General features: G+C 36.9%; 1 protein-coding gene across 4 annotated transcripts in view; it reads right to left on the bottom strand.

The window, feature by feature from the left end:
• The window catches only part of MAGI2 (membrane associated guanylate kinase, WW and PDZ domain containing 2), a 1,355,072-nt gene that overhangs the window by 550,822 nt on the left and 788,520 nt on the right, over positions 1-15,730 (bottom strand). The window lies entirely within an intron of this gene.

Below are 15,730 nucleotides of genomic sequence, written 5' to 3'. Positions count from 1 at the left end.
GAATTTTCTAATGAGCTTTGTCTAACGAATTAGTTTTTCTCCTCAAACATCTGGTAGCAAAAACAAGGCTTGGAAGTTTTTGGAATAATAGATTTTTTTCCATTCAATTTTTATTTTGTAGACCTGGAACGTTTCCAGAGAATTCTAATACTCAGTTTCTTATCTGGCAAAGTCCTGGCATGTGATTAATGCCTCATATATATTAGTTATTATCACTATTAGTCCACCATTCTTCAAAATTTTTGGAAGTACATATAGATTGCAAATTACAAAGGCAGAAGTGTTGTAACAAATGGTTTCCAACACAACAAATTAAAAGAAAATGAGAGACATGCTCCTAACACGAAACAAGAGGTAATAACTAATGATCAATGGGGAGAATGCTGCTTGTGGGTCATTAGTGGTTCAGCAAAGATTTTTGGTGGCTTTCATGTTGTCTCTTACTAAGCTCTTCAGAGCTTATGACTCGTCTGATGCTGTATAACTGATTTTGAAGGGAATCAAGGTAAGTGTTATCCTTTAAATTATGTTAACTCTAAAGAATATTCACAAAAATCAAAGACAGGAAGTGGTTTAACAGTTTCATTAGATAAGTCTAACTTTAATCCTTGGTAAAGAGTAGATAAAGCACATTAGATGGATGCAAAAGTCCATAGGTGTGCTATGGACTTTTACAGTGGTAGCCCCAAATGAACCATGCCTCCCAGTATTCATATCCTTGTCTAGAACTTTTCCACACTGACTTTGGTTTGGCCATAAGACTTACATTGGCCAATAAGACATTGGCAAGCATGCTGCAAGCAGAGGCTTGATAAGTGCTCGCACACTGGGACATGTCTCCTGAGAGTGCTCCCTCTTAGAACTTAGCCATCATGCCAAAGGAAGTTAAAGTATCCTGCTAGACTCTAAGAAGGCATTCCCTAATCTGCAGAGAGAAACCACAGGGAAGAGAACTGAGGCTCCCCAGCCAATAATCTCCCCTGCTGGATGTGATCACATGAGTGCCTCCAGCCAAATAATACTAAGCAGAAGAACTGTCCAACTGAGCCCAGCTAGCCCACAGACTCATGGGAAATTAAAAAAAAAAAAATCAATGCTGTTTTAGGCCACTGGGTTTCACAGTGATTATATTCACAGCAATAGGCAGCTGAAACAACAGATATTTCAGGGAAATCATAGAATTAACTTATCCATATATACTATTTAAATTTTTTTTTTCTGAAAGTAATATATTCACATAATTTAACAGTCAAATTGTCCTACAAGGTTATAAAGGTGACAGCAGTTCCCTCATCTACCCCCTAATTCCTCTCCCTGGAGGCAACCATTATCTACTCTGATTTTGTTCTTGCTATTTACTTTGCTATTTATTTCCATTTCTCATATTACTCAATTTATCCATTTTAGATACTATTTATTGACATCATATTATGACAGAAGAGTCTTCATCTCTCTAACATGATTCCTTGGTATTGTTTCAAATTTCTTATTAAATCAATATTCTGTGTTTTATATTATGAGCATATAACTATTGTTCACTGCTGAGGAAAATAGTTTAATTACATGATATTTCCATTCTTACTCAAGTTTTGTTCCTTTTCTGTTTGTTTTATGTTGTTAGCGTTATTTTTAATGAGTAATTTCTTATTCTTCCTAAATTCTTTAACAATAACTTCTGATTATTTCCCACACTCAAACTCATCAGATAATTCAGCAGTTCCCTTCTTCACATAGAGACTGCGTTTATAGAGGCCCCCTCACCCCATTCTCTTTTCTCTGATCTGAATGTTCTCTTGATCTGCTACACAGCTGAAACCTCCCTTTACAATTATCAGGGCATTTTTCTAGACTCATTCCTTCATTAAAACTCCCATTCCCTGGAACTCCTGGTTCTACTTTTTTTGGTTTAAACTTTTGTTTTGGAGGATCAGTCTTCCTGTAGTTTCTTAAGAAATGGTTTATGTATTTTCCCACTTGTACTGTCATCTTAGTAAGGTTTAGGGAGTAAGCAGAGATTAAACACCCTTGTTCACTATGTCAAATTAACTGCAAGCCTTTTATTATCTAAGCAGGTGAAATTGCCGGTGGTAAGGATGGAATTGTAATTGATTAAGAGCTACATAATGTAATAATTGATTTGTTTAATATATAGTCAAATCTTGACACTGGGTAAGTACTAGAATACATCATCAAGCAACTGACAATCAGTACAGTTTTGTGAAGTAGAAATCATTCTGGTCCAATTTGAATTCCTTCTAAAATAGAATTATAGTCCTCATAAGCAAAAATGATAAATGTGATCTATAATGAAATGTTATAAGACACGTTGATTATAGGGAGGCATTCAATTCCAAATATAACATTAGGCATTGGTAAGATGATGAGGGTAAATAACCGTTTTGTATGCAGAGAAGGGTTATCTATTCAAATAATCAACTTTAGTAAATGCATTAAGTCATATCTTTAAAAATGTTCAAAACCATGCTTAAATCACACTTTCTCTATAATGTCATTTCCCTGACGTGTCAGCCAGAAATTATCTCACCATCTTTCTATAAATATTTGCTATCTACACCTGTAGTTTCTAGTGTTTTTAACTTCATCAAATGAAAAATGCTTCCCTACTGGGCCTCTCTTCCCCCAGTTGAAGTAACACAGCTTTGCCAAAACTTTTGGCCCAATAAGGATATTAAACAAATTTTTAAAAAACACATAACTACAATCAACTATCACTATTATTTCATTTTAGAAGAGCTAATAACTGGAACAACTTGAGGAATAAAAGAAATAACGAAATAGTCAATTATAGCCCAAAGTATAAAATAAATATCGATGAGTCCATACTGATATAAATGTTTGAATAAATAAATAGGAGAGAAGAGAAAAGTCTCCTGAACAGAAGAATTCATGTAATTTATGTAGATTCTCCTCCTTCAAGGAGGTGCTGCATAACTCTCCACCCTGTGAGTGTGGGCTGCACATCGTGACTTTCTTCCACAGACTACAGTAGGGAAAGGGCATGGGGTTGGGGGGCGGATTACCTTACAGCAGAGAAACCCCCAAAACACCACTCAGTCTGGTGATCAAGCATAATATCAACAGTGATAAGTCACAGGTCACAACTCAACCTTGAGTTGACGTGTTGAAAATGGCACTTTATCTCTATGGTCTCCTCCCAAACCCACAACCACAGTCTACTATGAGAAAAACATCAGATACATTTAAATTGAGAGACATTCTACAAAATATCTGACCAGTACTTCTCAAAACTATCAAAGTCAACAAAAATAAGGAAAGTCTAAGAAAGTATCATAGCTCAAGGAGACATGATGACTAAATGTAAAGTGATATATGGGATAGAGTTCTGGAAGAGAAAAAAGGGCATGAGGTAAAAACTAAGGCAATCTGAATAAAGTTTGGACTTTAGTTAATGAAAATGTATCAAAATATGTTCTTAGTAATAACAAATGTACTACACTAATGTCAGATCAAAACTGAAAATTGGATGTGGGTACACAGGAATTTTCTGTAATATTTTTGTAACTTTTCAGTAAATCTAAATCTCTTCTTAAATAAGTTTATATAAAAGCTACCACCACAATAGAATAAAGACAATTCTTTAAATTCAATAGGGGAAAAACCAAACAAACAACAATAACAATAAAAAGCTTTATAATGCATTTCTTGGGGGAACTTTTTTAAGAGTCTAGAACTGGCTTTTGGGACACATTGGTCTCTACTGTTCTGTGATCTTTATTTGGGATACTGCTGTGACATGTACAATCTTCTTTTTCCCTTGAGGAGATTACTATTAAATGTGGTTTTCATATTGACTCTATCGTTTTTTATATTTAACACTGTGCCTTCCACATAATAGATTCTAAATAAATAAGATATTGTTCATGTAAGTGTATTGTTTCATTCCATTAAATTGCACAAATAAAAGAAATATGCAGATAAAACTTAAATTGGTGCTACTACTACTGATATGAAAAACAATTAAAATTCAAAATAACTGATGTGACAAAAAGCATTCTAAAACATGAGAAAGCTGGAAATATGCAGTCATTTTCTAATCAAAATATAAAAACAACAACAACAAATAAGATATGTGGTCTTAGTTGAATATAAGATTAATATGAAACAGCAATATATTATTATTATTATGGATTAGAAATAGGCAGTATCACAAAGATTGAATTACATTTTGATAAGGGAGAAAAATTGCCAATTTTATGAGTGTTTTAATTTTCTTCATTATATTTTAAAAATTATCTACACTGATCATGCAATATTTCCTTAATTGGAAGAAGAATTAGATTTAATTAAAAAAGGAAAATAGACCTTATCATAAAAAATTTTTAAACCAAAATTTTTTAGGAGATTCTTATTCTTACTTTGGGGTTCATTAGTATGATGGAAACAGTTATCGTTGTACATAAAGGACCAAAGAAAAGGACATTCAATTTTATTCTCTATATTTGTATATTATATTGGTTTTCATTTTAAGTAGGAAAAATTTGGCAGATGGTAGGTAAATTTCCTAGAATAGTCATAATACACTGTTAAAGATTACTAATCTTTATTTCTGGTTGTATTTAAGACAAGAATGAAAAACTCAAAATCTACAAATGCCAAGAAAAAGGAGCCTGAGAACATAAGAAAGACCTTACAGAAGAAAAAGGTTTTTTAAAAAAATTTTTGTTTATTTGTTTCAAAAGAGAGAACTATAAGGACGAAAATATTTCATGTAATAAAAACTATATATATATATATATATATATATATATACACACACACACACACACATATATAATACATATAGCAAATGGAAATCAATATAAATGCCTTAATATATTAAACATATTAGTTCATTGGATGGGGAACTTGGATGTGGGAAGAGAAAAAAATAAATTTTAAAATAGAAAAATGAAACATGAGAGTAAATGAAAAAGAGACAAAGAGGAGGGGTTGAGAAGAGAGAATAAAAGGTGGAAGATTTATACACAGTGAAGTAGGGAGGGGAAGACATAAAGGCGAAAGGAGAGAGGATGAATGAGGACTCCTCTGGAGATTCTAAATTGTAGGCATTGTCACACTCTGTTTCAGGAACTGCAGTAGTGAGGGTGTTAACACCTTTTATTCCTCCATTTGAAATGTTAATTAGCTCATTAACCACTGTTCCTGGATCTCACTGGGGGGCAGGGCATTATCCTTCTGGGCTGAGTAAATCCAAGAACAAAAGAAGCGTGCCCCCAAGCATCCAAAGAAACTTTTCCTTTCCTGATCCAATAGCCTCATCTCTTAGGTTGGATATTTACATATTTGTTTTTTTAGAGGCTTTTCCAAATAACCTTTTGTCTTCACTTCAAGTCCCACTGCCTGGAACATCCTCGTCTAGTATTGGTAACATTCAACCTTCTGATAGATCTTAAGCTCCTTGAAGACTGCAACAATGCTGATCTTATTCACAGTTTTATTCCCATAGCTGACACAATGACACAAAAATGGTGCTTAATACGTATTGGATGTATGAATGAATGACCTGATGGACGGATGGATGGATGAATATTCTAAATGTCTACATGCCTGTTTCCAACTAAATTGTAAGATACTTGAATGTAGGAACCAACTACTTATCTACTAATCTCCAATACATCTGGCATATGATTAATCTTACAAATGAGTAAATGAACTAATGCAATTACCACAGACATACTCAACAACATAATTTGTAAAATATAATTTAGGGTTAAACATTTGCAAATAATATATGTTTTGTAAGTGAATGTATTTGTGATTAGGTATGTGTATATTTTACAATGAGATGCTTCTCAAAAGCTTCGGAATAAGAAAAATTATCTTTCCTTTTGAACTTTAAAATTTAAAATCAACATATGATGAGATCAGAAACATGCATGCCCTCTTAAAAAAATCACTCACAGGCCAGAGCAGTATTATCATGAAGTTGTAAGGAGATGAAAATAGATTCAATGAAAACTAAGGGGGATAGTGATTACTGGCTCTTTCCATTACTGTGCTTGAATAGGTTATTCAAAACCAAGTAATAATTTGCATGTTCAGTCACATGTTACTCACAGAACAATCTGCACATGATATTTGACAATTATTTCCTATTGGTGAATATACTGTAATGCAATGCAGCCAGATTGTCAGGATCTAATAATAAGAACCAGGACACTTCATCCCAGTTGGGCACAGACAGGGTTCAGGAAGTCAAATTTTAGCATAATCCAGATACTATTGGGAATGGCCTAACATCCTCATGATCATCCTTAGCTGCCAAGCCTGGTTAGAAAAAAACTTTAGCTAGTTCAGCAAATGACCCTCAAAGTACTCTGTAGGAATCTTAAATAGATTCGGATGCCTACAAATACTGCATTCAGATCAGAAAGACAGAAGAGGTGGGTTTTTATCTATTTCTTTCAAACACTTGATGAGGACAAACTTTAGTAATACTGTTCATTCTTGATTTGAAATTATTTTTAATTAAAATCATAAAAAAATTTCAGTCTGGCTTGTCTGTTGAGTATATAAAATAGCATCCCACTTCCTTCCCCATCCCATTAAAGGTAATGATAATATGAGTGCAGATGATGACAGTTCACTGTTGATTTCAATAGGATTCCTGATTTATTGCCAAAAAAAATTAGCTCTAAATTATAGTCTTTTTGAATTGTGATGGTACATGGCTAGTTATGCATAATTTCAACTTCTACTTTTCAATAAAATGCTCAAGAAAACACACAGAGAGATGAGGTTATACCAGTTGAAAAACTTAATATTAGTTAATACTTGGTGAAAGCCAGGAGACGTATCTACTCAGAGACCTTGAGGCAGAGCTGTAAGCCTGGGATTGAGTGTGGGAGATGTACAAGAACATTGACTACAACCACTACTTCCAAGATGCTTGGCCTTCTCCAACCAGAGAAAGCAAAAACAACCTCCTGCCTCTCTCCATCTATAAGGGAGTCTCTTCCTGGTGCTTTTAGGGCCTTTATACACACACACATGCATCCCATCACTGTCATTAGTATCCTTTCCTATCCTTTCAAGACTCATGCTTCCCATTCATGTAATAACACCAGTAGAGTAAAGATATGCATAGGTAGTATATGGTTAGAACTTTGACTATAAGTCAGCAGTAGGAAGACTAGAGACAAAAGCAACTTTTTAAGAACAGTTCTCTTTAGACTATTAACTTTTCGCTTAACTATTTTTCAAGAGAAAAATTACAAACTAAATAATGCAGTGATGAATTTCCTTCCACATATTTACATGATTAGGTAGCAAAAGCAGAGCTTTCTTGCTCAGTTCAGCAAAGTAAATTAGATTTTTAAAAATGGCTTGACGTTAGAAATGTAGCACATAATCATGCTTAATTAGTCTTCAGGCATAAGACATGAAAGGATTGATTCTAAGAGCAACCAAGTGGAAAGTGAAGAACAGAAGCATGCGGTGGACAAATATTAGGTATAGATACACCTCTCCTCCTTAGGGAACAGAAAGCCTCCACTTGGGATCTGTTAAATGATTCTGCAATATAAAAGAAGGAGACTATTGCACCCTGGGTGTAAAGGAAAAGCAAAAGTATATTTTGGAAATGAAGTGTGGATGGGGGTGATATATGCTATTTCCAGGCCTGATTCTTAACAACTTCCTAGGCAATCGGTGGTGACTCTCTTTTCCCTGACAGCCAAATGCAGACAACTCCAGATGAAGAGCCATATGCTGAAGATGGTGGAGATGCAGGATGGAAGGAGTCTGAGCCCTAAGGTAGCTTGAAAGAGAGCTACCTAACCAGAAACACCAGCGTTAGACTGTTGCTTGAGCAAGAAATACATTTTTATTGTGTTAAGCTACTGAGATTTTAGGACATATTTATTATAGCAGCTAGCATTGCATTAACTACAGTGCTAATACAGACACCTTGGGAGAAATGAGGCCAATGATATACTTTGACTTTGAAAAAGGAATAGGAGGAAAACCACCCACCTCATACAATACTTTAGAAAAATCTATGAATCTGAACATGGCTCTGCCATTACTTCACTAGAGCTTGAATAAGTCACTTAAAAATCTAAGAGCTTCAGTTTCCCATGTCAAAGTGTTTGCAACAAATTGACCCTAAGTTAGTTAGTTGCTGCTTACCTTTCCCCAGACTTAAAATTCTGTGGTTCTTTATTACATGTGAAAACTGTAAGTTAATGTCGGATACTGCTCAAGTCAGTAATTTAAAAGTGTGAGTATAGAGAAAGAATAGGGGTTATTTTTAAAAGCCCACCTTGAGATGACTTGCTGAAAAGCTTTGTACCAAAATACATATGAAACAGATCTCTGTCTTGTCAGAGTAAAGATAAGCTTCTCTTACCCTCTGAAAATCTAAAGAAAAGGATAAAAACAAAAATTTTCCCCCAAATGTATCAATGAATTGAAAATACATCTCCTTTAAAATAACATCATTCAGGGAACAGTGTGATGAAAGACAAGGTTAGATTCAAGCTGAATACTTTAAGAACTAGCCAAAATGTCCGAAAGTACTAACCTAATCCCCTCACGGGAAACTGTTAATGAAGACCTGTCACTTGATTCACTTATAATTAGAATCAGTGATATTCTGGACAGCATTGAAGAGAACAATCATATATTGGCAGGAAAGAATGACATGATAACCTAAAGGTCACTTTCATTTCTCGTCTATGGTAATTGAGTCCTTATGATGGAGAATTCAGGGGGAGCCAAATGGAGACAACTGCACTTTCTGCATGGAGACCAAATGATCTTACAGGATAAATTACACAAGTGCTTCTAAGAAGCAGAGGTCGCAAAGCACAGTTTTATGATAGGAAGCTTACATAACCAGTGTGTGATGGGAACAAAACACAAAAAAATATAACCACAACAAAAAATATTTAAACATGAGAGTCCTAGCTCAGTTGAACGGCTTTGGAGTAAGTTCAGTTCTGGGAGACATTTGGTCTCCTTGAATGGAGGTTTTTCAGTTAGAGCAGAAGTCAAACTTAAGGACGGGGCGGGGGTTGGGGTGTGGGTTACACTGATGGATATGGGGCGGAGACTGTTAGCCAGCACTCAGAAAGGAAAACATTATTTCCCCACATAAAATCGTGAAGGTCTGAAAAGCTCTTTGCACAGCATCAGCACAGAGCAGTGCAGCAGGGGACACACCGGTGATGAAGACGGAATGCAATGTAGGTGTAACGCAGTTGTAATTTAGGGGTAGTGATAGCCGTTGTCTGAGAAATACTGCTGCTGAGCTGTGTGATTGGAGCAGGGAGCTGGTACTTTATAAGTACTGCACAAGTTTGGGAGGTGAAGCAGGGTGGTGATAAAATGTCTGCTCTTTGGATATCAGCCAGACCTTGGCTCAAATCTTGATTCTGCCACTAACAAGCTGTTTTAATGTTTAATGTTAATGGCTTAGCTGTTTAATGGCAAGTTCCTTCGCCACTCAATTTCCTTATCTATAAAAGGGAGATAAGAATGTGTACAGCACAGGGCGTTTGCGAGATTTAAATGAGACTGAAAATGTGTAGTGGGACACCCAGGGTTGGCCTAATCTGTGCCTGCTACTAGGATTTAAATATTTATATTTGGAAAAGTCTGATGAAATGGTGAAATAGGTTCTCCAGGAGGCTATTTGTGTGAAGAATAAAGGGGACTCCAGAAAAAGACCTTCTGAGAGAAGAGCTAACTTGAGCCAGTAATGGTCTCAGAGTCAGTGGGGAGGAATTATTTTGCATAGCTTGATGTCTGCCATTCAAATCTGTCACAGGCGAGCCCCATCACCGCCCCCCCCCCCAGATTCATGTCTGTAATCAAGGGAGACAGAGGGTTGTGAATACAACCTGAAGGGCTCTTTCTCTAAAACCCTGTCAGACTTTGGGACACAGGCAACCTCACTTTGGTATTCATCTAAAAAGGTTATCCAAAATAAAAAAAGAGGGTGTTTCCCTTCCAATTAAGCATCTCAGCCAAAACACTTGAGTATCTGAAGGCTCCAGTGCAAGGGTGACTGCACCCAAGAAGAGCTGCAGTGCACAGCGACATAAGGTGGCACTTCTTGCCGGGGGTCCCTGCCTGAGAATGCAGAATGAAGAAGAAGAGGCAGTGGTATAGGTACACAGCTGGTGGGCGGGAGGACTGTGACACCGGGTGAAAGGAGCAGAGGTATTTACAACCAGTGGCAGGCGATGTGCAGTAGGTACAGCTAGTGGTTTGGCTAGTGGCTTGGGCTGTGCAGCAGCTGGCAGAGAAACAGCAAAGGCACTAGCAGTGGTGACAAGAGTTACTCAGGGGCAACAGCAGCAACATTTGTGTTTACCACATCGCTGACAGGGCTGGTTTGTGAGCGTGAGTGTGACATCACCTCAGTACCACCAGAAACACTTTGAGAGGAGGAATGACAGGGCGGGGTTACTTTACAGTCTTGCATGATCAGATGTGGGCAAGAGTCCATTTCATGTACTTTAACACCATTAACATTATTTGGATCCAGGGAATGGTGGGTCTGGGAAATCCGCATCAGAGATGAATACATCATAGGCACTCAATTCATGGTAATTTCTGTCCCCTTTACCCTATTCTTTCTTCCATTTTAAGGAGATGACCTAGATTCATATATTAGCTCCATCATCAAATTGGGTTTGAATGCAGCAAATTATACAACTTTGGTCAAGTTACTTAGTCTTTCTTGGCTTGTTACTGTATTAGTAAAATGGGAATAGTGTAATCTGCTTTATAGTCAAGAGGGGGCATATCCAACACTGGCACATAGTAAGTACTCAGCAACGCTAATTTTCTTCATCTTTGAACAGCTGAAGAATTCTATTCAATTAGCATTTCAGAACTGACCTGGGGAGAAATTTGGCCAGCTGAGTTGTGATAACTAGAAAAATTAGAAGATTCTGGCCTCACATCAGGAGTTCTGGCTAAGAGCCTTTGTTCCCCCCTCACATTCAATAATTTATTTGACCCTTTCAAACAACTGTGAATCTGGCACTACGATGAACATTTTATATATGACGAACATGAGGCTTAAAGTTTTCACACAGATAAATTCTGGTTTAGGCAACAAGTCAGACTGAACTGATGTTGACAATCCCTTATACTCTTCTCTTCTGTCCAGCTTCCTTTTTTTTTTATTTTGGCAAAATACATACAATGAAAAATTTATCATTTTTAAATATACAGTTCAGTGACATTAAATCTACTCATATAGTTGTGCAACCATCACTACCATCCAACTCCAGCACTTTTTTATCTTCCCAAACTGAAATTCTGTACCCATTAAACACTAACTTTCCATTTTCCTCTCTCCCAGCCCCTGGCAACTAACATTCTACTTTCTGTATATGGATCTAACTCTTCTAGATACCTCACTTAAACAGAATCATACATTATTTATCCTTTTGTGACTGACTTATTTCACTTAGCATAATATCTTCAAGCTTCATCCATATTGTAGCATATGTCAGAATTTCCCTACTTTTAAAGGCTGAATAATATTCCATCGTATATACATAAGACAGTTTTGATTCATTATTCTGTTGGTGGACACTTGGGTTTCTCTTTTTGGCTGTTGTAAATAATGCTGTTATACACTTGGTGTTCAAATACCTATTCAAGTCCCTGTTTCCAATTGTTTTGGTATATATCCAGAAGTGGAATTGCTAGGCCACATGGTAATTCTATTTTTAATTTTTTTGAGGAACTGCTGTACACTTTTCCACAGAAGCTGCACCAGCACTGAACAGGGTTCCAATTTCTCCACGTCCTCACAAACATTTGTTATTAAGTTTTTTAAAAAAAATAATAACCATCCTAATGGGTATTCTGGCTAAGAGCTTTTACCAGTGCCTAATAAGAGCAATGATGGGAAGCTAAAAAAGAATCACAGAGGACTTATACCTGCGTGTTATTTGTAAATTGCTTGTTATATTTAAGTCAACTTAGTCACCTAAATGCAATTCATTTAAAAATGTGATTCAGTTCTTCCGACCTAGCATCTGTCTGTAGATTTCCAGTTAACTCTGTTTCAGTTGTTTTTGAAAAAGCTTCTGATGTGGATGTATTTTCTGGATTGCATTTGCAAGAAAATTTAGCACATTTCTAAAATCCACCTGAGTGGATTAAACCAGTAGATTAAGCTCTAGCCATCTGATTACATTTTATTTGCTGGTGTCATATATCATTCTCCATATTTTGTCTAGATTTCAATTGTAGACAGCAAATATTTGGCAGTAGCACAAAAGAATCTTCTCCAACCTCAAAATCATAAGAATATGATAAATTCAAAGCAATTTTCCCAACAAATATGATAACCCCTCTTTGGAAGTTAAAGGTCCAGAATTTATAATCCTATTAGTCTATAAAAATATAAATTTACATATTAAAAATGGGTTTTAGTTATACTGGTTGCAGACGAACAAAGCAGTTTATTTGGAAAATTACAAGATGGGTGTGTTGTCTGGAAACAGAATGGAGCTTCTTCTGGTGATGTCACATTCCAGTGATCCAGAATTTACTGACTGTGTGTGACTCTGAGCAAGGAATCTTTGCGGAAATTAAAAAAAAAAGAAAAGAAAAGTAAACTAGGAAATACAATCCTAATCTTCTACTGATGAAATAAAACATTGCTGAGAAGCATCTAGCATTAGGGGCCTCCCAGAATGGGTGCTTGTTTAATGTTAGTCCTCTTTTCCCCCCACCTCACACTCTGTCATCTTTGTAATGTGACAACTATCTAGAGGAACATGTTATCCCATTTATCATATTTCTTCCCTTTTCATTTTCTTTGGCACAGAAAAATTAAATGTCTACCTTCAAAGCATGAATTGGTGTGTATTTGTATGGGTTTTCCTCAAGGAATAAATTTAATATAATTAATAACTTCAAAATCCCTTGGGTGACATGAAATAGGCATAGTTATTACAAGCCAGTGTGTGTGTGGGGTGTGGAGGAGATGATTCAGTAGGAGGTAGAGACAGATAACATATGTGCAAATGGAAGACAGAACCTGGGCATCACTCCAGGAGTGAAGGGTGCTAAGCTGGTCTCAAACAACTTGTGTCACTCAGGTGTATTGATGTCTAGCCAAGGCAAGGCTGCAAGCCTGTCCAGCTCCTATTAGAGCATCTTACTTCCTGCTTCAGGCACCTGTGGAATAGCAACATCAGTGTGCTGGCTGTAAATAAACTGGATTTTTGAACAGCCACATTTACAAGCCAGAATCAACAGGGAGGAATTGCCATTACAAAGCACTTTCCAGCCATCAGTGTCCTCTTTTAAGTGGCAAATTTTCCCAGGGCATTCAAAATGTGCTTTGATTTATATACAAACAGGTGATTTAAAAAATAGGATATAGGAAGTGAAAAGTACCTCAGAGTTCATCTAGTACAATATCCTCATTTTACAATTAAAGAAACTGAGGGTGCCAAAGGACAAATGACTTGCCCAACATCAGGAAATTCAACAAGTTGGAATTCCCAATCTTCCTGACTACTGGGGCGGGGCTCATCCCACGAGGCCATGCCAGTGATTTCTCAAAGTGAAATTCCTATGTGCTTAACCCAAAAAGAATTGCTATTTTTTCCCCCCAAACTCCTAACCTACTTCAGAGCTGTTTCTTGGTAATTCTACAGAGTCTGGCCAAGAGTACTTTGAAGTGGACACTCAAAAATTCACCAAGCGGGCTTCCCTGGTGGCGCAGTGGTTGAGAGTCTGCCTGCCAATGCAGGGGACACGGGTTCGAGCCCTGGTCTGGGAGGATCCCGCATGCCACGGAGCAACTAGGCCCGTGAGCCACAATTACTGAGCCTGCGCATCTGGAGCCTGTGCTCCGCAACGGGAGAGGCCGCGGTGGTGAGAGGCCCGCGCACCGCGATGAAGGGTGGCCCCCGCTTGCCACAACTGGAGAAAGCCCTCGCACAGAAACGAAGACCCAACATAGCCATAAATAAATAAATAAATTAATTAATTAAAAAAAAAATTCACCAAGAAACTATTTTTCTAATCTTAGTAATGATGATAATAATGATAATGATGATGATAATCAAACTTCACACTTGAATAGCTCTCATTATGTGCCAGGCACTAATTCAAACATTTTACATCAGTTAACTCCTATGAGAAATAAACTATCATACCCATTTCACAGACGAAAAGATTGAGCATAAAAAAAACAACTTGTCCAGAATGTACATGGTTTATAAGTGATGAATTTGGGATTTGAACACAGCCAATATGGCTCAAGAGTCTGTGCACTTAACTACTATGTTGTATTTCCTCTCAGAATAGTGCTACCCTATACCACCACTTCTCTATAATAAGGATAAGCAGATTTTCCTGGTGGCCACATGAAAATAATTTGTTGAATATAATATTTGATCTTTCTCTATGGTGGGAGATCTGGCAGGGAAGGAGGAAGAGCCAAAATATACCAGGTGTGATCTAAATTGTACTGTGAGTGCTTCACAAATGATGCCATCTTGGAGTAGGCATATGTTAGATTTTCTGAAGTTTCATTACACTTCAAGAAATACAGCATTGTTCGATTACTTTAAGTGTAGGTCTTCAATATGGAAAGAGCATGCAGTCTAAGTAAAACTGAGCACTTACTTGAACTCAGGTAAAACAAGCAGGCTATTATTTCATAAATGACATTTTAATTATCACCAGGAGGCCATTAAAAATGCATCATGGCAGTTTGCTTGGTTCCTTTTGGAAAGATAATATTGACAAACTGCTATGAAACTGCAGTTCAGAAAACAGTGTAAATTGATATGGGTAATAAAACACACATTCACTTGTGCAACCTAAAGCAATGATGAACAATTTAAAGAGAGAAGACAAAGTTAAAATTATGTTTTTCCTTTTCAGGGAGAGGCAGAAGAAGTCGTTTGCAGGAAGACAGTTAGGTCAGCAAATTTATTACCTATGTGGATTACTTGATGTGCTTAGCATAGTAATTTAAAGTTTCAGTCATCCAAGCCCAAGCCACTAAGTTGCTAAGTGCCCTTGAATGCCAGCGCTGCCTTCCTCTCCACTCCAGAAGATTGTCTCTTTTTTTTTTAACATCTTTATTGGAGTATAATTGCTTTACAAAGGTGTGTTAGTTTCTGCTTTATAACAAAGTGAATCAGATATACATATACATATATCCCCATATCGCCTCCCTTTTGCGTCTCCCTCCCACCCTCCCTCTCCCACCCCTATAGGTGGACACAAAGCGCCGAGCTGATCTCCCTGTGCTATGCGACTGCTTCCCACTAGCCATCCATGTTACATTTGGTAGTGTATATATGTACATGCCACTCTCTCACTTCGTTGCAGTTTACCCTTCCCCCTACCCATGTCCTCAAGTCTATTCTCTACGTCTGCATCTTTATTCCTGTCCTACACCTAGGTTCTTGAGAACCATTTTTATTTTTTAGATTCCATATATATGTGTTAGCATACGGTATTTGTTTTTCTCTTTCTTACTTCACTTTGTATGATAGACTCTAGGTGCATCCACCTCACTACAAATAACTCAGTTTCGTTTCTTATTATGGCTGAGTAATATTCCATTGTATATATGTGCCACATCTTCTTTACCTATTCATCTGTCGATGGACACTTAGGTTGCTTCCATGTCCTGGCTATTGTAAATAGAGCTGCAATGAACATTGCAGTATATGACTCTTTTTGA

Source organism: Balaenoptera acutorostrata, chromosome 7 (genome assembly GCF_949987535.1).
Source record: "Balaenoptera acutorostrata chromosome 7, mBalAcu1.1, whole genome shotgun sequence".
In the NCBI taxonomy this organism is placed as follows: Eukaryota; Metazoa; Chordata; class Mammalia; order Artiodactyla; family Balaenopteridae; genus Balaenoptera; species Balaenoptera acutorostrata.
The sequence above is the reverse complement of the archived record's forward strand: the minus strand, read 5'-3'. Positions and strand labels throughout refer to the sequence as shown.